This window comes from Pantherophis guttatus, chromosome 10, assembly GCF_059756535.1.
Source record: "Pantherophis guttatus breed Tessera chromosome 10, ASM5975653v1, whole genome shotgun sequence".
NCBI classification, from domain to species: domain Eukaryota; kingdom Metazoa; phylum Chordata; class Lepidosauria; order Squamata; family Colubridae; genus Pantherophis; species Pantherophis guttatus.
In genome coordinates this window covers 7,383,123-7,406,793 of record NC_142072.1, presented here as the reverse complement: position 1 = coordinate 7,406,793, position 23,671 = coordinate 7,383,123, and the positions used below count along the sequence as shown (strand labels likewise).

Here is a 23,671-nt window from a genome sequence, read left to right as displayed (position 1 = left end):
TCCTGGTACTACAACCTTATCTCTAGTCTTCCATGCTTCCCATCCTTCAATTCAATCCAATCTCAAGGGAAGCTTTTTTTTTTTTTTTAAAGAGCCATAGAATTTACAGATTACAGATTTTCAGAGTTGGAGGGGACCCTGTAGGTCATCTAGTCCAACCCCCCACCCAAGCAGGAGACCCTGCACCATTTCTGACAAATGGCAGTCCAGTCTCTTCTTGAAAGCCTCCAGTGATGAAGCTCCCACAACTTCTGAAGGCAACCTCGGGGTGCCATCAGCCAAACAGTGCAGGCTGGTGACCCCCAGGGGGAGGGCCTTCTCTTTGGGGGCACCTACCCTCTGGAATCAACTGCCTCCAGAGATAAGGAGAATCCAAGACCTCAGTGCCTTCCGCCGTGCCCTTAAAACCTTCCTTTTCCAGCAAGCCGGGCTGGCCTAATTTTTTAAGTGTTTTTAATTGTTTTGTTTATCGTTTTTAATTAATGGGGCCAAATTTATATATATATATTTAATTGTATTTTAATATTTGTACTTGATGTTTTTACTTGGCTGTTCACCGCCCTGAGTCCTCAGGGAGAAGGGCGGTATACAAATTCAAAATAAAATAAAATAAAAATAAAAACTTCTGTTCCATCAACTGATTGTTCTCACTGTCAGAAAATTTCTTCTTATTTCCAAGTTGAATTTCTCCTTGGTCAATTTCCATCCATTATTCCTTGTCTGGTCTTCACGTGCTTTGGAAAATAGCTTGACCCATCTACTTCTCTCTGTGGCAGCCCCTCAAATATTGGAAGACTGCTACCATGTCTCCCCTGGTCCTTCTCTTCACTAGACTTGCCATGCCCAGTTCCTGCAACAGTTCATCGTATATTTTAGCCTCCAGTCTCCTAATCATCCTGGTTGCTCTTCTCTGCACCCTTTCTAGAGTCTCCACATCTTTTTTATAGTGTGGTGACCAAAACTGGATGCCGTATTTTAGGTGTGGAATTCTACTGCTAGAGTAGATGGAGTCTTGGCCTTGAGAAAGAGTTGGGAGAATTTTCCCATCATTGGGGTGGGTGGGATGGGGAAAGAATTATTTATCCGTGGTGGCACGGTGTAAATGCAGTATTGCAAGGTAATTCAGCTCACTGCCAGGAGTTCGATCCTCACCAGCTCAAGGTTGACTCAACCTTTCATCCTTCTAAGGTCGATAAAAAGAGGACCAAGATTGTTGGGGGGCAATATGCTGACTCTTGTAAACTGCTTAGAGAGGGCTGTAAAGCACCGTGATACACACACATATACACACACACATATACAGTATATCACATTTAGAAACTGCCTATCTCCTCATAGAGCAGTGTTTCTCAACCTTGGAAGCTTGAAGATGGGTGGACTTCAATTCCCAGAATCCCCCAGCCAGCGCTGCTGGCTGGGGGATTCTGGGAGTTGAAGTCCACCCACCTTCAAGTTACCAAGGTTGAGAAACACTGTCATAGAGTGACTTTGATCTTACAATGTTTCCTGAATGACACTGTGGAAAATCCACACCTCCTTTCCCAGTGCAAGGTTTTACTTTGCTTTTTTAAGAACATTTTGATTTTTAAACTGTTCCTATTTACCCAATTATTGTTTGTTTGTTTGTTTTTTTATTTTTAGCATGGCTGCTTTTTATATACTATCGTTTTATGGGGAGGATTGTAAGCTTGCCCAGAGTCGCCGCTGGCGCGATGGGCAGCTCTATGAATTTGATAAATAAATAATCTCCCTCTGACCTCCATCCTGTAGCAAAGGCAAAACCTCCCCTTTTTACCTCTTGCTCTGCTTTTGCATTCAATAGCAGCGGATGATCTGCCACTTGGTTTAAAAAGTGGAGAAGTCAAGGAAAAGTAAAGATGTTCTCAAATCAAGCTCCAGTTCCTGGCAACTTTGTGATGCATCCATGCTGTCTTCTTGGCAACAGCATCTGAGCAGTTTGGCAATGCTTCCTTTCAAGGTTTTCTTTTCCGTTTCGCATCTAGCCTACTGTCGGCTTTGCGAGATAGTCTAGACAAGAAGCACACCCAGAAATGCTACCTTTAAAGGTAAAGGTTCCCCTTGCACATATGTGCTAGTCGTTCCTGACTCTAGGGGGTGGTGCTCATCTCCATTTCAAAGCCAGCGCTGTCCGAAGACGTCTCCGTGGTCATGTGGCCGCCATGACTCAACGCCAAAGGCACACGGAACACTGTTACCTTCCCACCAAAGGGGGTCCCTATTTTTCTACTTGCATTTTTTACGTGCTTTCGAACTGCTAGGTTGGCAGAAGCTGGGACAAGTAACGGGAGCTCACCCCGTTATGCGGCACTAGGGATTCGAACCGCTGAACTGCCGACCTTTCGATCAACAAGCTTAGCGTCTTAGCCACTGAGCCGCTGTGTCCCTTTAAGGTTACATTAACAGCATTTTGCAAGTCTTAAAAGCACACCTCTGCCACCCCCTCCTCTGCAATCCAAGGAGGGTCCCTTCTGAGATGTTGGCCCCGGTGCCATTTCTTCAGAGAACTTGGGTATCTTTTCTCTGGCATTGTCTGCAGCTCTCCTTCCTCTCTTCCAAGGCCGTTCCCATATAGAGGTAGTCCTTGACTTACGACCACAATTTAGCCCAGTTGCTAAAGTGAAACATTTGCCCTATTGTACGACCTTTCTTGCCACCGTTGCTAAGTGAATCACTGCGGTGGTTAAGTTGGAAACATGGTTGTTAAGTGAATTTGGCTTTCCCGCTGACTTTGCTTGTAAGAAGGGATCACAAAAAGGGATCACATGACCTCAAGAAACTGCAACTACGATAAATATGATGAGCCGCAGTGGTGCAGTGGTTAGAGTGCAGTACTTGCAGGCTACTTCTGCCCACTGCCGGATGCCTGCAATTTGGCAGTTCGAATCTCACCAGGCTCAAGGTTGACTCAGCCTTCTGTCCTTCCGAGGTGGGTCAAATGAGGACCCAGATTGTTGGGGGCAAGAGGCTGACTCTGTAAACCATACAGAGGGCTGTAAAACACTGTAAAGCAGTATATAAGTCTAAGTGCTATTGCTTAGTGCTATTCTGACCCATGCCCAATAAACAAGCTGTGTTTGCTAGGTTATCACCCCCTTGGGTTACCCTTGGGCTCTTCAGCTACTCCAGTTTCCATACTGAGTCAGCAGCTAACCCCGGTTGAGTTCACACCACAGGCAAAGCTAGAATGTGATTGGTTTGCAGTTCAGAAGGTCACTTACCAGTGGTGAGCACTTGGCTTGGTTCCAGCAACCTCTGAATTGAAATCTAAGTCTAAGTTTAAGTGCTATTACCCTTCCTTCGTTCCTTCCTTCCTTCCTTCCTTCCTTCCTTCCTTCCTTCCTTCCTTCCTTCTTTCCTTCCTTCCTGTCTTATTCCCTTTCTCCTTCTCCTCCCTGGTGCCGCAGTGCTTAGAATGCAATATTGCAGACAAACTCTGCCCACAGCCAGCAGTTCGATCCTGACCAGCTCAAGGTTGACTCAGCATTTCATCCTTCTGAGGTGGGTAAAATGAGGACCCAAATGGTTGGGGGAAATAGGCTGACTCTGTAAACCGCTTAGAGAGGGCTGTAAAAGCACTGTAAAGCGGTATATAAGTCTAAGTGCTAAGACACTAATATGTGTCTGTTGCCAAGCATCCAAATTTTGATCACATGACCCTGGGGATCATGCCACGGTTGTAAGTGTGAAAAACAGCCACATCCCTTTTTTTCAATGCCTCTGTAATTTTGAATGGTCACTAAATGAACTGTTGTAAGTTGAGGAGTATCTCAACTGTGCTATTACAACTGACAGCCATGGATTTCCTTGTGGTCTCCCAACCAAATACTGACTATCCCCAATCTTGCTTAGCTTCCAGGCCCGGCCAGATTTAGTCAGATTGTGTCTACTGTTATGCCAAATATACCACAGAGGGTTGGGGGGAAATATTGATAGCAAATGATACCATTTGATAGCAGCAGTTTCAAACACACCTCAACAATTACAATTTGCACAATGGCCAGGTAAGCAGACCTGATACAATACTCTTCATCCAAGTAGATTTAACTGCAAGAATGAAACCGAATAAGATGCATTTCCTTCCCCAGGACACAAATATTTCGGTGCTAGTTTGGGGTGAGGGGCAAATACCAAAGGATGCTAAAACCCAGCAACGAATACTATTAAAAATTAAAAAAAAAACTAAAAAACCAAAACATTCGGCAAAGGCAAGCACATATAATTAGGAATATAAAAATAGTCCTCAATGTACAACTCTTCATTTAGCAACTGTTCCAAGTTACAATGGCACTGAAAAAAGAGACTTACAACTGATCCTCACGTTTGTAGAAAGTTAGCACCCACCCCACTCCTAGAAGAATGAAATATTTTGAGAGATATTAAAAAGGCAGAATATTATAGTTCACTTCATGAGGAATGGAGAAACATGCTCTTGGAAAGCAGCCCCCACCTTCCATAATAAACCACAGCAGATGTCAGCACTTAAGAGATAAAGAGATAGCTAGCTCTATTCATAAGCAAATTCCCTGCAGCAAGGTAGGATTAGCCCTCAACCACAATAGGAATTGCTCAACAAGCCCATTCATTGCATCAGCAGGCCAAACGTCAACCAAACGTAGCTCAGACAAACTCCTAGGATTTGTACATGGCCCCATGGGAGTCTTGACACCAGCCAATAGAATACATGTTCTTGCACAGGAACAGGAAGCTCAAGTGCAAAGCCCAAGACAAGGTATAAATGCCCCCCACTCTCATCTCCATGGGGTCAGCTGCACCCGAACTAACCATGTGTTTCTGCTTCATCATTAAACCATCTTTCCAATCAGCTTCCATGTTTCCAGCGTCTTTCTCCCGGCTTGAAACTGAACCAGATGGAAATTGTATAATTGCTAATTAGAGCTTATAAAACTTATGCTAGACCAATCTTAGAGTATTGTTCAACTGTTTGGAATCCCCACCACATATCTGATATCTGACATCAGTACAATCGAGCGGGTTCAGAAGTACTTCACGAGAAAAGCCTTGCACTCTTCTGTACACAATAGAATTCCCTATGCTGCTAGGCTCGAAAATCTCGGTTTGGATAACTTAGAACTGTGTCACTTGCGGTCAGACCTAGGTATTGCATACAAAATTATATGTAGTCAGGTTTTACCTGTAAATGACTTTTTCTGTTTTAATCGCAATAATACACGCACGAACAAACCGCTTTGAACTCAACGTAAATCGTTCTAAACTTGACAGTAAAAAATATGATTACTGTAACAGAGTTGTCAAAGTCTGGAATGCCCTACCTGATTCAGTTGTCTCGGCTACAAATTTTCGCAGTTTCAGTCACAAATTGACTTCCTTCATATTTAAGTGGTCAGTAGAGGGGGCGTGCATAAGTGCCCCAACATGCCTATTGTCCCTGTCATTGTATTTTTATTCTCTTATTCCTGTTCTCGTTTTTGTTTGACAAATTCCAATAAATAAATAAATATTTCTTCCAACATATTTAAGGCCACTCTATCCTCACAGTCAAGACAAAAAAAAAAAAAAAAAAAATTCAGGTGGAAACTGACTGGTATTTATGACAGTTGCAGCATCATGGGGTCATGTGATTTCTGAATTTCCCAGCAAGGCTTCCCAAAAGCATTGAGGGAAGCCGAGTTTACTTAATGATTGCATGACTTGCTTAACGACTGCAGTGATTCATTTAACAACCATGGCAAGAAAAAAAAATTGTCAAATCGAGCACAACCCAGTAACTGTCTTGCTTAGTAGTGGAAATTTTGATTGTGGATCGTAAACCGACGACTACCTGTAATTTCCCAGAACCAGGAGGGAAAATAAAGAAAAAAGATTGTTTGAAATACAGGCCAGACATTTAGCACGCTTGAGTCCCACATTTCTCTTCTGTCTTACTTTTTTCCCTCATTTATTTTTCATCAGCTTCTTACTTTTTATCCCTCTCCTTCTCTCCACCCCCTCCAGCCGGTCTCTTCCGGAGTTCAGAGTTGATAGCGGCTGCATCATCAGAGAGCGAAGAAAAGTAAAGGGAGTGATGGAAATGGGAAGAGACGCTTGGATTTTAATAAGAAAATGCTTCTTTGCAAGCCTATCGATTGTGAAAAGGCTACTGGCAGCTGCCGCAAGTGGAAAAAATGGGCCTGCTCACACACTCGCTGAGGCAGCAGTTCAAGTCAGGATCGGAAGGGTGAAGAGCGAGAGATAAAAAGGAAGAGGAGTGGGGGGCTGGGGAAGGGAGGGGGCTTCCTAGCTCTTCATTCATCAGCCTAGGGCCTGCTTGCCAACCCATTCAACATTTTAGAGCAAGGTTTCCCAACCTTGGCGACTTTAAGACGGATGGACTTCAACTCCCAGAATTCCCCAGTCAGCCAGCCAACATGGAATTCTGGGAGTTGAAGCCCACCCGCCTTAAAGGTTCCATGTTTGGAAAACCCTATTTTAGAGAGATGATGTATTCCCCAGGGGAAATGGAGGGAGGTGTTTATTGGATGAGGCTGGGTAACTTTGAGCCAATCAGCAGGAGACTTGTGAGTTCTAGTCCTGCTTTGGGCATGAAAGTCATTGAGGTGACTTTGGGGCAATTCGCAGCGAGTTCTAGTCCCGCCTTAGGGTCTGGGTCGGTCTCTCTCTCTCTCTCTCTCTCTCTCTCTCTCTCTGGGGTAAAAATAGGAGAAGGAAGGGGTATTAGGTATGTTTGTTTCCTAACAGTGAGATAAAAATAAAATAAATAAAAATAATATATAATATAATATAATATAATATAATATAATATAATATAATATAATATAATATAATAATATAATATAATATAATATAATATAATATAATATAATAATACAATACAATACAATACAATACAATACAATACAATACAATACAATACAATATAATATAATATAATATAATATAATATAATATAATAATAAAATAAAATAAAATAAAATAAAATAAAATAAAATAAAATAAAATAAAATAAAATAAAATAAAATAAAATAAAATAAAATAAAATAAAATAAAGCAAGCTCCAGTTTAGGGAAGCTCATTGAACCAGGTCACTGAAGTTTCTGGATTTCACCATATTTAGCCTTACAAACTAACCAAACGGGTCATTCGCACACCTTGCTATGCCTCCTCTTCTTCCTCCTCCTCCTCCTTGCCCCACTCAAGATTTAAAATAGCTCCAATCAATACGTTGCGCAAAAGCAAGCCCGGGCCTCTGACCCAGGTTAAGCGTCTTGTGTCAATTCTGGCATTATCTCTGCAGTCCTTAGAGCAGTCTCTTAGAGCCTGGAGGTTGCCCAGAAAGATTGGCGGGTAACATAGAGCAACTGCATGGGAATTGGGGATACAGCCAGAAAGGCCCATTAACTGGAAATGATGAGAGCTTCTATCCAATACTTTGGGGGCGGGGAGGGAAAGCAGCCCTCGAGCAGCTTGTCAGGTAGACCACCATCGTTCCCACAACCTGGCCAAGCCAGATATAAAACCCCAGGTGTCCCCAGCACTAAATTCTCGCATCTCAGAGCTAACACTAGATGACTATCTGCTCATCCATTTGCAGGCCAGCCACTATCTGCTTGGAGAGCACGCCGGTGAAAAACTGACAAGACAGCAGGGGAAACAAACAGGAACAACGGAAAAAGCACTTTAATTACTCAAGGGTTTTCCATCTCCTGATCTGAGCTACCAAATGCTTAGGAGAAATCCTGCTTGGGAGGGAGGGAGGGGTGGGGAAATGCTTTTATGGCCTGCAGCGTCCTCCTGGGAAAGCAGGTCACCTCGATCACAGCACATCTGCCAGCCGGAGAAAACCCGGTTTGCTTCAGGCACGGAGGACAAGGGAGCCGAGGGTAGGGAGGCAGGGGCCGGGGAGGAAGGAGGTCATCCTGATTCTGACAAATATACTGCTGGCTTTAATCCAGCCCTGGATGGGAGAGAGGCCCTCATCCCTCTGAAAAGCATTTTAATCCAACCTCTAGGGCTTCCCTTCCAGCGCTGGGAGCAGTATCAGCCATCTGCATCCCCAGCCTTCTGCTTTCTGTCCAAGAGACGTTGGTTTGTTTTTAACCCCCCCAACAAAGCTTGCAGTACTTAGAATGATACTGCACTCTAAAGGTTTTAGGTTAAGATGGTGGAGGAGGGATGGAGGAAAAGAGAGGAAGGAAGGAAGGAAGGAAGGAAGGAAGGAAGGAAGGAGGGAGGGAGGGAGGGAGGGAGGGAAAAGAAGGAGGGAGGGAAGGAAGAAATGCAGAGGGGAGGGAGGAAAGAAGAAAATGGAAGGAAGGAAGGAAAAGAAAGATGGAGGGAGGGTGAGTGGGAAGGAAGGAAGAGATGCAGAGAGGGAGGGAGGAAATGAGAAAATGGAAGGAAGGAAGGAAGGAAGGAAGGAAGGAAGGAAGGAGGGAGGGAGGGAGGGAAAAGAAGGAGGGAGGGAAGGAAGAGATGCAGAGGGGAGGGAGGAAAGAAGAAAATGGAAGGAAGGAAGGAAAAGAAAGATGGAGGGAGGGTGAGTGGGAAGGAAGGAAGAGATGCAGAGAGGGAGGGAGGAAATGAGAAAATGGAAGGAAGGAAGGAAGGAAGTAAAAGAAAGGCGGAGGGAGGGATGGAGGAATGGAAAGAAGAGATACAGAGAGGAAGGGAGGAAAAGAGAAAATGGAGGGAAGGAAGGAAGGGAGAGAGAAAAAGATGAAGGGAGGAAGGAAAGGATGCAGAGACAGAGAGAGGAAAGGAAGGAAGGAAGGAGGGAGGGAGGGAGGGAAAAGAAGGAGGGAGGGAAGGAAGAGATGCAGAGGGGAGGGAGGAAAGAGAAAAAGGAAGGAAGGAAGGAAGGAAGGAAGGAAGGAAGGAAGGAAAAGAAAGATGGAGGGAGGGATGGAGGAAGGGAAGGAAGAGATGCAGAGAGGGAGGGAGGGAAAGAAAATGGAGGGAAGGAAGGGAGAGAGAGAAAGATGAAGGTAGGAAGGAAAGGAAGGGATGCAGAGATGGAAGGAGGAAAGGGAGGGAAGGAAGGAAGGAAAAGAAAGATGGAGGGAGGGTGAGTGGGAAGGAAGGAAGAGATGCAGAGAGGGAGGAAGGAAAGGAGAAAAAGGAAGGAAGGAAGGAAGGAAGAAAGGAAGGAAGGAAGGAAGAAAGGAAGGAAACAAAAGATGGAGGGAGAGAGGGAAGGAAGGAAGAGATGCAGAGGGGAGGGAGAAAGGAGAAAGTGGAAGGAAGGAAGGAAGGAAGGAAGGAAGGAAGGAAGGAAGGAAGGAAGGAAGGAAAAGAAAGGTGGAGGGAGGGATGGAGGAAAGGAAAGAAGAGATACAGAGAGGAAGGGAGGAAAAGAGAAAATAGAGGGAAGGAAGGGAGAGAGAAAAAGATGAAGGGAGGAAGGAAAGGATGCAGAGACAGAGAGAGGGAAGGAAGGAAGGAAGGAAGGAAGGAAGGAAGGAAGGAAGGAGGGAGGGAGGGAGGGAGGGAGGGAGGGAGGGAAAAGAAGGAGGGAGGGAAGGAAGAAATGCAGAGGGGAGGGAGGAAAGAAGAAAATGGAAGGAAGGAAGGAAAAGAAAGATGGAGGGAGGGTGAGTGGGAAGGAAGGAAGAGATGCAGAGGGGAGGGAGGAAAGAGAAAAAGGAAGGAAGGAAGGAAGGAAGGAAGGAAGGAAGGAAGGAAAAGAAAGATGGAGGGAGGGATGGAGGAAGGGAAGGAAGAGATGCAGAGAGGGAGGGAGGGAAAGAAAATGGAGGGAAGGAAGGGAGAGAGAGAAAGATGAAGGTAGGAAGGAAAGGAAGGGATGCAGAGATGGAAGGAGGAAAGGGAGGGAAGGAAGGAAGGAAAAGAAAGATGGAGGGAGGGTGAGTGGGAAGGAAGGAAGAGATGCAGAGAGGGAGGAAGGAAAGGAGAAAAAGGAAGGAAGGAAGGAAGGAAGAAAGGAAGGAAGGAAGGAAGAAAGGAAGGAAACAAAAGATGGAGGGAGAGAGGGAAGGAAGGAAGAGATGCAGAGGGGAGGGAGAAAGGAGAAAGTGGAAGGAAGGAAGGAAGGAAGGAAGGAAGGAAGGAAGGAAGGAAAAGAAAGGTGGAGGGAGGGATGGAGGAAAGGAAAGAAGAGATACAGAGAGGAAGGGAGGAAAAGAGAAAATAGAGGGAAGGAAGGGAGAGAGAAAAAGATGAAGGGAGGAAGGAAAGGATGCAGAGACAGAGAGAGGGAAGGAAGGAAGGAAGGAAGGAAGGAAGGAAGGAAGGAAGGAAGGAAGGAAGGAAGGAAGGAGGGAGGGAGGGAGGGAGGGAGGGAGGGAGGGAGGGAGGGAGGGAAAAGAAGGAGGGAGGGAAGGAAGAAATGCAGAGGGGAGGGAGGAAAGAAGAAAATGGAAGGAAGGAAGGAAAAGAAAGATGGAGGGAGGGTGAGTGGGAAGGAAGGAAGAGATGCAGAGAGGGAGGGAGGAAATGAGAAAATGGAAGGAAGGAAGGAAGGAAGGAAGGAAGGAGGGAGGGAGGGAAAAGAAGGAGGGAGGGAAGGAAGAGATGCAGAGGGGAGGGAGGAAAGAAGAAAATGGAAGGAAGGAAGGAAAAGAAAGATGGAGGGAGGGTGAGTGGGAAGGAAGGAAGAGATGCAGAGAGGGAGGGAGGAAATGAGAAAATGAAAGGAAGGAAGGAAGGAAGTAAAAGAAAGGCGGAGGGAGGGATGGAGGAATGGAAAGAAGAGATACAGAGAGGAAGGGAGGAAAAGAGAAAATGGAGGGAAGGAAGGAAGGGAGAGAGAAAAAGATGAAGGGAGGAAGGAAAGGATGCAGAGACAGAGAGAGGAAAGGAAGGAAGGAAGGAGGGAGGGAGGGAGGGAAAAGAAGGAGGGAGGGAAGGAAGAGATGCAGAGGGGAGGGAGGAAAGAGAAAAAGGAAGGAAGGAAGGAAGGAAGGAAGGAAGGAAGGAAGGAAAAGAAAGATGGAGGGAGGGATGGAGGAAGGGAAGGAAGAGATGCAGAGAGGGAGGGAGGGAAAGAAAATGGAGGGAAGGAAGGGAGAGAGAGAAAGATGAAGGTAGGAAGGAAAGGAAGGGATGCAGAGATGGAAGGAGGAAAGGGAGGGAAGGAAGGAAGGAAAAGAAAGATGGAGGGAGGGTGAGTGGGAAGGAAGGAAGAGATGCAGAGAGGGAGGAAGGAAAGGAGAAAAAGGAAGGAAGGAAGGAAGGAAGAAAGGAAGGAAGGAAGGAAGGAAGGAAGGAAACAAAAGATGGAGGGAGAGAGGGAAGGAAGGAAGAGATGCAGAGGGGAGGGAGAAAGGAGAAAGTGGAAGGAAGGAAGGAAGGAAGGAAGGAAGGAAGGAAGGAAGGAAGGAAGGAAGGAAGGAAAAGAAAGGTGGAGGGAGGGATGGAGGAAGGGAAAGAAGAGATACAGAGAGGAAGGGAGGAAAAGAGAAAATGGAGGGAAGGAAGGAAGGGAGAGAGAAAAAGATGAAGGGAGGAAGGAAAGGATGCAGAGACAGAGAGAGGAAAGGAAGGAAGGAAGGAAGGAAGGAAGGAAGGAAGGAAGGAAGGAAGGAAGGAAGGAAGGAAGGAAGGATTTCGCCTCCTGACCTGCCCCTCTGCCTTACTGTTTTTTTGCTCCTTTGTTTTACATACAAAGAATCAGGGATCTGGCCCCCTCCCCCTTCCTCCTCCTTCCCCTCCCCCTCCCCCTTTCCCAAGCTGGCATTTTCCGAGGGAGCTGATCTGATCAACGTGTAGCCTAAGTCTGCGGCAGAACCGCCTTAGCGCTATTTCCCGGTTCACTACACCTGCCCACCTCCTGATGCTGTGCTGGGGGGCCACTGCGGTGGAAGGGAGCTGCAGTTAATCTCCACGCGCTGCAAGAGGCAGCAGCAACAGAGCTTCTGGCTTTGCCTGGATGTAATGCAGCAAGAACTCAGAACGGCAATTCCCACCTACCCACCCACCGTGGCGTCCCTTCCCTCCCTCCCTCCCTCTTCGGCCCAGAAATAATGGAAAGGATTTAGGGATGAAGCCAGAAAGCTGACATTTTATTCAAAAGGGATGCTCTTCTCCACCAATTGTGCTCGGCTGGGTCTATTTTCTCCCGGCGTCAACTTCTTGCCAGACGAAGGAGATAGAACAGACCTCAAAGTAAAGGGCAACCTTTCTGATTTCTTACAAATTAAGGAGGCTAAAAGAAGAATATAGCTGCTCAGCACTTCAGCGCTTGGCTCTGTCTGGTTCATTTTCTGAAACATTCTTGGCTGAATCCTGCAGACACCCATCAAGGTCCTTTTCCCCACTTGGTCCTAAACACAAGGCACAAATGATGCGCCCTGATTTATTTTTTCTAGTTCTGTCCTCAGGATGTTGCCTTCCCTTGCCCAAGGCCTTCTTAACTATCCCAATTTTCAAGTAGTCCTTCCCCACTGATTCCCACAGGTTTATTGGCCCCTGTTTCGTTCGGTGGATTTCATATTTATTAGATTGTTTTAGCCTGGGCTAGTCTGCTTGATTTCATGTTTTTAGCTGTATTTAGGGGTGTATTTCTCCCCCTTGGTTTATATGCCACTCAGAGTCCACCAGAGTTGGGTAGCCAATCGGTGTAAATAAATAATAAATAATAATTGCAGCAACACTGGAAGGCTTTCTAAACAGGGGTAAACAGGGATGAAATCTGTTACGCTTCATCATCCATTTTCCTGGAGAGAAAATGAGGGATTGGCAAGGATTGGAATAGAGGCAGGATGGAGACTGTAATGGGGACAGTCAATATAATGTACAGAACAGTATAATGTTCTGCTGAGTCAGAAATGGCAGGTTAGTCCTTCTGGTCAACAAAGGGGAAAAGCTCCAGAAATGTTGGACAGCTCCCATCAAAGAGGCCAATATTTCTCAAACCTTGGCAACTTTAAATTGTGTGGACTTCAACTCCCACAATCCTCCTGCTGGCATGCTTGTTCTGCAAATTATAATTCAAGCAAGCCATAGTTAAACCATACCAGGATTCAGCTTACAATGGATGAATCTGACTAATATCATTATTGCAAGAATGGGGGGGGAGGGGGAGAGTTTTTTTAAAGTCTGGAAATTTGAATATCCCAATCGCTGTTATGCCTACGTTGCCTTTAAATGAATGGTTCTCATCCTTAGCCACTTTAAGATGAGCAGACTTCAACTCCCAGAATTCCCCAGCCAGCTTTTCTAATCAACTAAGAGAAATACTGATATCTTGAAAGAGTGGATGGATGGATGAGAGATGATAGACGGACGGACGGATGGATAGATGGATGGATGGATGGATGGATAGAGATAGATATATAGATAGATAGATAGATAGATAGATAGATAGATAGATAGATAGATAGACAGATGATAGATAGATGGAAAGAAAGAAGAAAGAGTGGATGGATGACAGATGACGGATGGATGGATGTAGGGATGGATGGAAAGAAAAAGAAGGAAGGAAGGAAGGAAGGAAGGAAGGAAGGAAGAAAGAAAGAAAGAAAGAAAGAAAGAAAGAAAGAAAGAAAGAAAGAAAGAAAGAAAGAAAGAAAGAAGAAAGGCATGGATGGATGGGATGGATGGATGGATGGATGGATGGATGGATGGATGGATGGATGGAAGGAAGGGAAGGAAGGAAGGAAGGAAGGAAGGAAGGAAGGAAGGAAGGAAGGAAGGATGGATGGATGGATAGATAGATACTTATTTTGGTCAATGATCAGATAGTTTGAAAGAGACAAAGATCATAAATCTGGAAGCCAGATTCACCTAATACACTAAACCAAGCTTGAAATGAATTACTACCATTTGTTGGATTAGTTTGTGGCAGGAATCCATTGTTTAGGAGCTGGGCTGTGCTAACCCAGTTTTTAGGATTTAGCATTTAAACATGGGAAGGGAAGTACAAAAGAAACTTTACAAAGTTCCCCAATTGCAGTCAGTGCGGCAAAAATCCACTTCATGTTGAACTTTGTCACTGTTCTATATTACAGGGAAGACGAGAACAGGGAGGGGAGGTTCTCGTTTTTTTTCTTCCTCTCTTTCCCCCTCTCCTCCTGTAGCAAGTAGGACACTTTATCTGGGGGGGGGGAGGAAATGGGAAGGGCTGCCTGATTTTCTTTGTGGCAGATTTAAAGGAAAGGGGAGATTCTGAAGGCTGCAATTTGATCATCTCTCAGCAACTGTGCAATGATTTCTTCTGATGGGTTGCGGTGATGAATCATCAAAAGATGATTTGCATGGATGGAAGAGCCATCACAAACCAAGTAGCCTGCAGCCAATTTTTTTTTTCCCAGATGGTTGGATACATTAACTCTTGAAATACAGACTTTTCAGGAGTGGGTGGGTGTCATCCAAGACCTCATCTAGAACCTACTAAATGGTCGGGCGATGTGTGGCATCAAAGGGAAAAAATGCTTTGGCAGAGAATTACCAAAAGTATGATGAGGGCGACCTTCTATTTAATCCCTGGCAAGGGAGTTTTGTGGTTTGCACACCTCCAAGTTCTCCCTTTTCAAGCCTGATTTCAGATGCTCTGGAAAAGACAAGCTGAAATCTGGCCTAATTAATTCAATGGCAGCTGTACGATAGGAGCAATTCAACAAATAGTCAGAAGAGAAATATAATCACCTGCTAATCAACTGAGGCTGTGGATTTCCGGGCAGAGGCAGAGGGGCAGGTACTGAATCTGACAACTAATTTGAGGAGGGGAATGCTGTCTCTCTTCTGGCAGGGTAGTTGTTTAAAGGATTCCTCCGCAGCAGAAATAAAATTAAAAGGTAAAGCCTCTCTTAAGCCCATGACTACGTGCACATATTCCACAATGGTTTTCCTGCCAGTAATAGCAATAGCAATAGCATTTTGACTTATATACCACTCCATAGTGCTTTACAAGCCCTCTCTAAGCAGTTTACAGCCTATTTCCCCCAACAATCTGGGTCCTCGTCGTGTCGACATTGGAAGGATGGAAGGCTGAGTCAAACTGTGACAAAATTAGTGGACCAGAGGAATACTGTCGATATCATTTACTTGGACTTCAGTAAAGCATTTGATAAAGTAGACCATAACCTACCCTGTTTCCCCGAAAATAAGACATCCCCTGATAATAAGCCCAATCAGGCTTTTGAATGCATGCGCTAAAATAAGCCCTCCCCGAAAATATTTAAACACAGAGCTGGAAATCAGGTAAGACGGCAAGAGGAGACCCATCTTGCTCCACTTGCCCCCAAATAATAAGACCTCCCTGAAAATAAGGCCAAGCACTTATTTCGGGGTTCAAAAAAATATAAGACAGAGTCTTATTTTATGGGGAAGCACGGTACTACTAGATAAAGTAGAAAAATGTGGGTTAGACAGCATCACCACCAGATAGATTTGTAACTGGTTGACCAACTGCACTCAACGTGTAAACCTCAATGGAACTGCATCTACATGGAGGGAAGTAAGCAGTGGAGTACCTCAAGGCTGTGTTTTAGGCCCAGTACTCTTCCCCATCTTCATCAATGACTTGGACGAGGGGATAGATGGGGAACTCATCAAATTTGCAGAGGACACCAAGCTGGCAGGAACAGCCAACACTCCAGAAGATAGGCTCAAGATACAGAAGGATCTTGACAGACTTGAACATTGGGCACTATCTAACAAAATGAAATTCAACAGTGAAAAAAGTAAGGTTCTATCTCTCGACCAACAACTTGAGAATGTGATTTCCAATCCCCAAAATGTAGTGGAGGCCAAAAGAGTCCATCTTTGGCTACTGCGACAAAGTAATTGTTTGTTGTTGCTTTTTGACAGCCCCTCCTCTTTTCTCAGCCACAACAAGCTGCCCTTCTGGGATTTGTTTCCAATGATGCTTATTATCTCTTGATTCTCTCCACCCTTCGCTGTACACAAATATACAAGCACATCCATCGGCCAGCTCAACAACCGACAGCTGATGGAAGATGGGGTGGGGAGGAATTCAATCCCTTTTCTTCCCGTGAGGTACTTCTTATTGGTTGGAGGGATTAGGTTATCCTTTTATTTTTATTTTCTTTAATTTTAAGAGTGGAGGGCAGCCGGACAAACACCTGCTCTGTATAGGCAAGGAGTTTTGCTGACCAGCCCTACAGAGAGATATAGACAGGGGTGGTATTCGAACGGGATGTGATGACGTCCGGGTGGGTGGGCGGAGCTTCCTGCAGCCGCCGCTACCAGTTTGTCTGAACTGGATAGAACCGGCTGAATACCACCACTGAATATAGGGGAAGAAAAAGAGGGCAGAGCAACCAGCTAGGAAAGGCAGAAGCTGCAGGGAAAAAAAATAGGGCGGGGAGAAGGAGGGAAGAGGAATGGATTATGGCTGGAGATAATAAAATAAAAATAATAATAATCCAAATGGTGGGGCGAAAAAGAAAAAGGCTGCTTACTGGATGCACCATGCAGGTCCATGGGCACACCCTGACAACTTTCCCTTTCACACACAAGCACAACAAAGCTTTCCATCTTCAGCAGCAGCCTAGGTAACCTCCCTCCCTGCCCAATGGGGCTTTCAAAATGTTGAAACCGAAACACAACGGCGTCGCACAACGTTTATCCAATTTATGCTTTCCATCCAAACCGATTCTGGCGTTAAAAATAAAGTACCCGCAATCAGAGCGAACTATAGTATACGTAATAGGGATGCGGTGGCTTAGTGGCTAAGATGCTGAGCTTGTCAATCGAAAGGTCAGCAGTTCAGCGGTTCGAATCCCGAGTGCCACGTAACGGGGTGAGCTCCCGTTCCTTGTCCCACCTTCTGCCAGCCTAGCAGTTCGAAAGCACGTAAAAAAAAATGCAAGTAGAAAAATAGGGACCACCTTTGGTGGGAAGGTAACAGCATTTTGTGAGCCTTTGGCATTTAGTCATGCTGGCCACATGACCACAGAGACATCTTTGGACAGAGCTGGCTCTTCAGCTTAGAAACAGAGATGAGCACCGCCTCCTAGAGTCGGGAACAACTAGCATGTATGTGCGAGGGGAACCTTTACCTTTAACTTATAGTATACCTACCCCTTTCCCCACCCCAAATCCGATCTCTAGAAGTGTCCCTCTAAAAATCTTTTTTACTATTATTATTATTTCAAAAGATGTTTATAGAATTTGGGGAGGGGGAGAAGGAAATCCCGCATAGAGCCGAGATGGAGAAATTTTGAACAGTTACTGCATAAACCTAATTGTTCATAGAGGGCGAATGCTGTAAAAAGGGGACAAGGAGATAAGGTCAAGCAGCATAAAGGAGAAATGAAGTTGATTAAAATGTTGGCTTTTGACCAGGAGATTCAGGGAGAAGTATCCCTTCAACCTAGACCAGCAAGTCACTTTCTGACAGCTGAACCTACCTTACAGGGTTTGTTGTTGTTGTGAGGATAAGATATAGAGAGGCAACCAAGTCAGCTCTTTTTGGGTTCCCAAGGGAGAAATTGAAAGCAACATACTATATGTTGAAAGAGTGCAGAGAAGAGCAACAAAGATGATTAGGGGACTGGAGGCTAAAACATATGAAGAACGGTTGCAGGAACTGGGTATGTCTAGTTTGATGAAAAGAAGGACCGGGGGAGACATGAGAGCAGTCTTCCAATATCTCAGGGGTTGCCACAAAGAAGAGGGAGTCAAGCTCTTCTCCAAAGCACCTGAGGGCAGGACAAGAAGCAATGGGTGGAAACTAATCAAGGGGAGAAGCAACCTAGAACTAAGGAGAAATTTCCTGACAGTTAGAACAATTAACCAGTGGAACAACCTGTCTCCAGAAGTTGTAAATGCTCCAACACTGGAAATGTTTAAGAAGAGATTGGATAACCATTTGTCTGAAGTGGTGTAGGGTTTCCTGCCTGGGCAGGGGGTTGGACTAGAAGACCTCCAAGGTCCCTTCCAACTCTGTTACTCTATTCTAATATATCGTACAATCAGAGGGAAACTCAGGAAAGTGACTTGGAGATTTTTATTTTATTTTATTAAAACAGCAATGGGGTTGTGGTTAAAACAAAGCCAAGATGGCTGCCAAGAAGGTGTGATCGAAGCTCCACCTGCTTTTTACAGGTGTTGCAATACATATAAAAAGGGAGGTCGGCATATGTGGGACTGATTGGGTGGGGTAGATTGTAGGGGTGACACCGAAATATAATTTTATCGTATTTTATTTATCTACGTATTAAATTATCATATTTTATTCCAATTTCATTTTAAATCGTATTTTATTCCAATTTCATTTTCAATCGTTTTTATTAGATTTTAGTAATAATTTGTGTCTGCACTTTGATATCGGCCCAAGGATTAATCAATAAAGTAAACAAACTATAAAAAGGGCTTCAGAGCTTCAGCAGCCATCTTGACTTTTCTGACCACACCCAGAAGAAATTCTGGCCGGCTGGGGAATTCTGGGAGTTGAAGTTCACGCATCTTAAAGTTGCCAAGGTTGAGAAACGCTGCTCTAATAACAAGTATATAATTTCTGTGTTCGCAAAGCACGTTTAGCCTGCTTATTCAATTAATTTATTTTCTGAGTTTGCACATAGATTGAACTAATGTTAAAACTAATCAAGCTTAGCAGGTTTAGAGCTGATGTGGTTAAGCTTATTAAAAAAAAAAAAAAGCACAACTCCTCTGCTGACACAGAATCAGAAAATGAAAGAGTTGGAAGGCACCCAAGAGATCATCTAATCCAACCCCCACCCACCTACACACTCTGCATGAGAATCCATTGCTGCTGCTTTTAAAATATGTTAGATCCAAACAAATGAACTATATTCTGATTTAATACAAGAGAACCTGATTCAGGGGTGAAATCCAGCAGGTTCTGACAGGTTCTGGAGAACCGGATTCCTTGATTCCTTCAGGGGTCCCCAGGCCATACTTTAACAACCTGAACTAGTGCGTTGTGTGAACACAACCAGAGGAAAGCAAAACACCCAGTAAAGCAAGCCAAGATCCAGAGGACAATGCTTGCAGATTTCAATTCAGAGGTTGCTGGAACCAAGCCAAGTGCTCACCACTGGTAAGTGACCTTCTGAACTGCAAACCAATCACATTCTTGCTTTGCCTGTGGTGTGAACTCAACCGGGGTTAGCTGCTGACTCAGTATGGAAACTGAAGTAGCTGAAGAGCCCAAGGGTAACCCAAGGGGGTGATAACCTAGCAAACACAGCTTGTTTATTGGGCATGGGTCAGAATAGCACTAAGCAATAGCACTTAGACTTATATACTGCTTTACAGTGCTTTACAGCCCTCTGTATGGTTTACAGATTCAGCCTCTTGCCCCCAACAATCTGGGTCCTCATTTGTCCCACCTTGGAAGGATGGAAGGCTGAGTCAACCTTGAGCCTGGTGAGATTCGAACTGCCAAATTGCAGGCAGCCGGCAGTCAGCAGAAGTAGCCTGCAGTACTGCACTCTAACCACTGTGCCACCGCAGCTCAAGAATCCTTTTGGACCTCAGCAGGACATCCCCACCAGGGTCTCCCTCTCCCTTTCCATAGGAAATAGCTATTAGTGTTCCAAAAATGCTTTGGAACAATAGTCACCCAGAAGCATATCGTAGGTAAAATTTCATTCAGGGATTGATGGATGCCATTTCTTCTACTAACTAGTGATTTTGCTGCTCCATCACCAAGGAAATCTGGCCCGGACCCCTGAAGGGGGCCACCTTGTAAACTTTGCCTCCTCAAGTCCAAAACTGGTCTTGATCCGTGATGTAAACTGTGTTCCCACAACCCACTTACCCAAACCTGCAACAAGCCAGCAGCTACTTTTGACCAACATGCTAAACTGTCACTGGTAACCTTCATCCTTTGTCAGCTTATTGAACTGAAATTTAGTGGTCAATCTAGGCTACTTTTTTTTTTTCTGTTTTAAAAACAAACTTTATTAAATTTAAAAAAGAATAAAATTATATAAAACATTCACAACCTTAAAATACAAACAACAATATCAACAAACAACAAAGTATATATAATGTATATAAGTACACATATATACAAACCTAATTTCCCCCTTTTTTTCCCTTAATGACGGTGTATAATTATTACTTTTAATTCCATACTAAATTTTGACTTTACTTTCTTTTCCATTGGTTTATCCACTCATACCAACTGTCCCATATCTTAAAATACTTTGAGTCTTCCTTATCTTTCAATTTCAACGTTAGTCTGTCCATTTCTGCACATGTGTAAATTTTTTGAATTATTTGCTGCTCCGATGGCAATTGATCTGTTTTCCAAACTTGCACTAGGGCTAACCTAGCTGCCGTAATTATATGTAATATTAAGTACTTTTTTTTCTTTCTAATGTTTCGTTTAATCATTCCTAACAAAAAAATTTCTGGTTCTAACTCAATATCCTCCGCAATTATTTCTGATATCCAAATTTTTATTTTTATCCAATATTTCTTAATTTTTGGGCAAAGCCACCAGACATGGAAGAAGGTTCCCTGTGCTTGTTTGCATTTCCAGCATGTTGGATTAAGGTTTGCATACATCTTCGCTAATCTCGCAGGGGCTAGGTACCATCTGTACCACATCTTATAGTGGTTCTCCTTATATGCTACAGATTTTGTTACAGGCTACTTCTTAATGTAACATCATCATCATCTTATTTTAATGAGCTCATAATTCCTTGCAGGATGGAGTCTGGGCAACTGAATGGAGCTGAGTGTTTACTGGCCAGATGCCCTTCCTGTTGCCAATGCGGAGTTTTTTTGTTTGTTTTTTCCCCAGCAGACATATTCTCATTGTGCCCAGAAAGAGAAATATATCTCTCTACCTAGGATCAAACTCACAGCCTCCTGACTGTGAGGCGAGAGCTACACCTCTAGGCCACTGCACCATTCCTATTTCTTAATATATGTTCACCTTTAAAAAAAATTAATTTGATAACCAGGTTAATGGGTTGGATGAAAAGCCAGAGACTTCTATGGGAACAGGCACAGGGGCAAAGTGGGAGTCATACTTTAATAAGAGCGAGGGTTCCTGTGGTCCTGAGTTATATATCAGACTACATCTCCCAGAGTCCCTCCCCCATGACCTTCAGCTATGTACCAGACTACATCTCCCAGAATCCCAAGCTAATGACGGATGCAATGTTCTTGCCAACCTGAAAGCTGTCAGATAGCGGCTTCTAACTTGTGAAGACATATTGAAAAATGTAAAGGCAAGATTGTTCGCCAAGGAGTAATGCAATTAAAATGAAAAAAAAAAGGGAGAAAAAAAGTCAGACATATTAGGTTATCTGCATTGATGTTCTGTCTGCTCTGCTATTTTTTCTGGCAGGCAGATATCCTTCCCACAAAAATATTTGTCTATGGGCAAGACAAAACAAGAACTGAGCAGCACTTAAACATATCAATAAAAACACAATGCAAGTCAGGGAGGGGCCTCACGGACACCCCCGCCCCCCAGGATAGTTCAGAATACATTTATATCCACCCACCCCTGCAGACCACCATCGAAGGCCTAAATCAGAGATGGGATTCAGCAGGTTCTGACCAGTTTTGGAGAACCGGTAGCGGAAATTTTGAGTAGTTCAGAGAACCGGTAAATGCCACCTCTGAGCCTGAGCGAAGCGAGCATGCGCACACGGCCCCGTTGCATCCTGGTAGTAAAGGTAAGTAGAACCCACCCCTGGTCTTAACCACAACATCAAACTAGCTGTCAGTCCCATGGATACAAAGCCCACATATGACCCAGCTGTGGGGCGCCTCAAGACAGTTGCAGGGCTTTCTCCATAGTGGCCTCTGAGAATGTAGAATTAATTCCCAGATCCCTTACAGGTAAAGACCATCATCCTGAGATGAATCTGTTCACCCAAGGCACGGGTGTCAAACTCGTGCCATCATGGTGCCGTCACGTGACGTCTCGCGATGTTTCCCCCCTTCCCGGAGCTGGGGTGGGCGTGGCCTGCACATGACCCATCCAGCCCGTGGGCCACCAGTTTGACACCCTGACCTAAGCAGTCTAGCCAACCTGTCCCACTGCAGATGTTGCGAGACTTCAATTCCCAGCAGTCTCTGCTAGCCTGGTCAAGGGAAAGAATTTCTGGGAACTGTAGTTCAGAGATTATTGAGCTCTATAACGGCTGAATCTATGCCGCTGTCTCTTTCTGACTGCTCTTTTCTCCAGTATATATATATATGATTCATCGGTGAGCATATTTGTTAAATGGTTTTGTTTCCCCTGCTTGAGATTATCGAATGAGAAGAACATATTAAACAAAAAGATATTTGTTTTAAATCACCCTCAACCAGTGGCAATCCATCAGTTTCAAACACTAACAGCTGCATTTTGCCCAATGTGCTAATCTCAGTTAATTTTAATCTTGGTTAGCTAGGTTTGGGGATTTCGGTGCCTTCAAATTTTGTTTGAACCATTTGATTCATGTACAGTTCAATGCACTGGTCAAAACTAAACAAAAAAAATGAGATAATTAAATAATTAGGGTAAACTCAGAGGATACCAATTAACCCGGTATGGTGTCTAGGTCAGTAGCTAATGTGAAAGAAATAGAGCAAATTCTGGAAGCTTGAAAAACAGGCCAGCCCAGCACATTGGGGAAGAGAGCCAAACAAGAAATATTTCGCATGGACCAAAGAGTCTCGAGATGATAGACAGGCACCGAAGGGGACGTGCGCGCTGCAGAATGATAGATGCAGAAAAGAGACTCGTGCGACCCAGGGAAATCCCATCTAAGTAAATTATACCTGGCCAAAACAAATCAATGCTCCTCCGGGAGCCCTTGGCCCCAAACGTAGTCAGAGATGTGAGAGATCCTTGCCTGTAAAATAACCCACGGTCACAAAAATATGAGATGGTGAGATGGAAGAATAAGCAAGCAGCTTTTATCCAGGCTGTGGGCAAAGAGGCTGTAATCACAAATCAAAGCCCCAGTAAGGTCTTGCAACGTGCACTTGGTCTCAGAGCCCCTAAAAGTTCATTCAATTGCAAGGGAATGGCAGTGAATATATGTCTCTGACAGCCCTCCTCAGCCCTCGCTGGAGGCTCTCTGGACTTGCCTTTCTCCACAGGCCTCCGAGGTGATCGAGGTCTCCATCTGACCAGCGGGAAGAAGTTTGCCGACAGGAGCCGCAGACGAGATCTATGGAAAGACATCCATCTTTCCACGTTTAAAAAGCGGGGAAGGGTGTGTGTGTTACATATTAGCTACAGGTTTTGTCTTAGCCTCTCTCTTCCAACCCCCATGCTTATTATATAACTCATCCATGCAAGTCTTGAGATGTGGAGCTGTGGGAAGGGCCCACACTCTGATAGAGGCGGCTGCTCAGTCTATACACATGGAAAGGCCCCATCATAAGTCATCATTTTCTTCTTTCAAAGACCCCGAAATCAGGGGTGGGGTGCTGGGGGTTCGCAGGGATTCGGGAGAACCTCTAGCTAAAATTCTGTGCAGTTCGGAGAACCCCCAAATCCCACTCCTGGCTGGCCCCGCCCCACCCACTTCTCCACTCCCAGGAGTCCCCACACGGCCCGTTTTGGATGCAGGTAAGTGTAAAATGTTTCCTCTATTTGTATCTATTTTATATATCCAATCCATGTTTATACTTATTATCTAATACGTTCTTGACAAATCAATCAATCAATAAAAATTCCTGAAATTTTCCGTTGGGATAGAATGCAAGTCTATAAACCACAGAATAGACTGTGCAATGAAACACTGTACATTTACACAAAGAC

General features: G+C 44.5%; 1 protein-coding gene across 2 annotated transcripts in view; it reads right to left on the bottom strand.

The window, feature by feature from the left end:
* Positions 1-23,671, bottom strand: part of IGLON5 (IgLON family member 5) — a 112,651-nt gene that overhangs the window by 53,395 nt on the left and 35,585 nt on the right. The gene's annotated exons all lie outside the window — the stretch shown is intronic.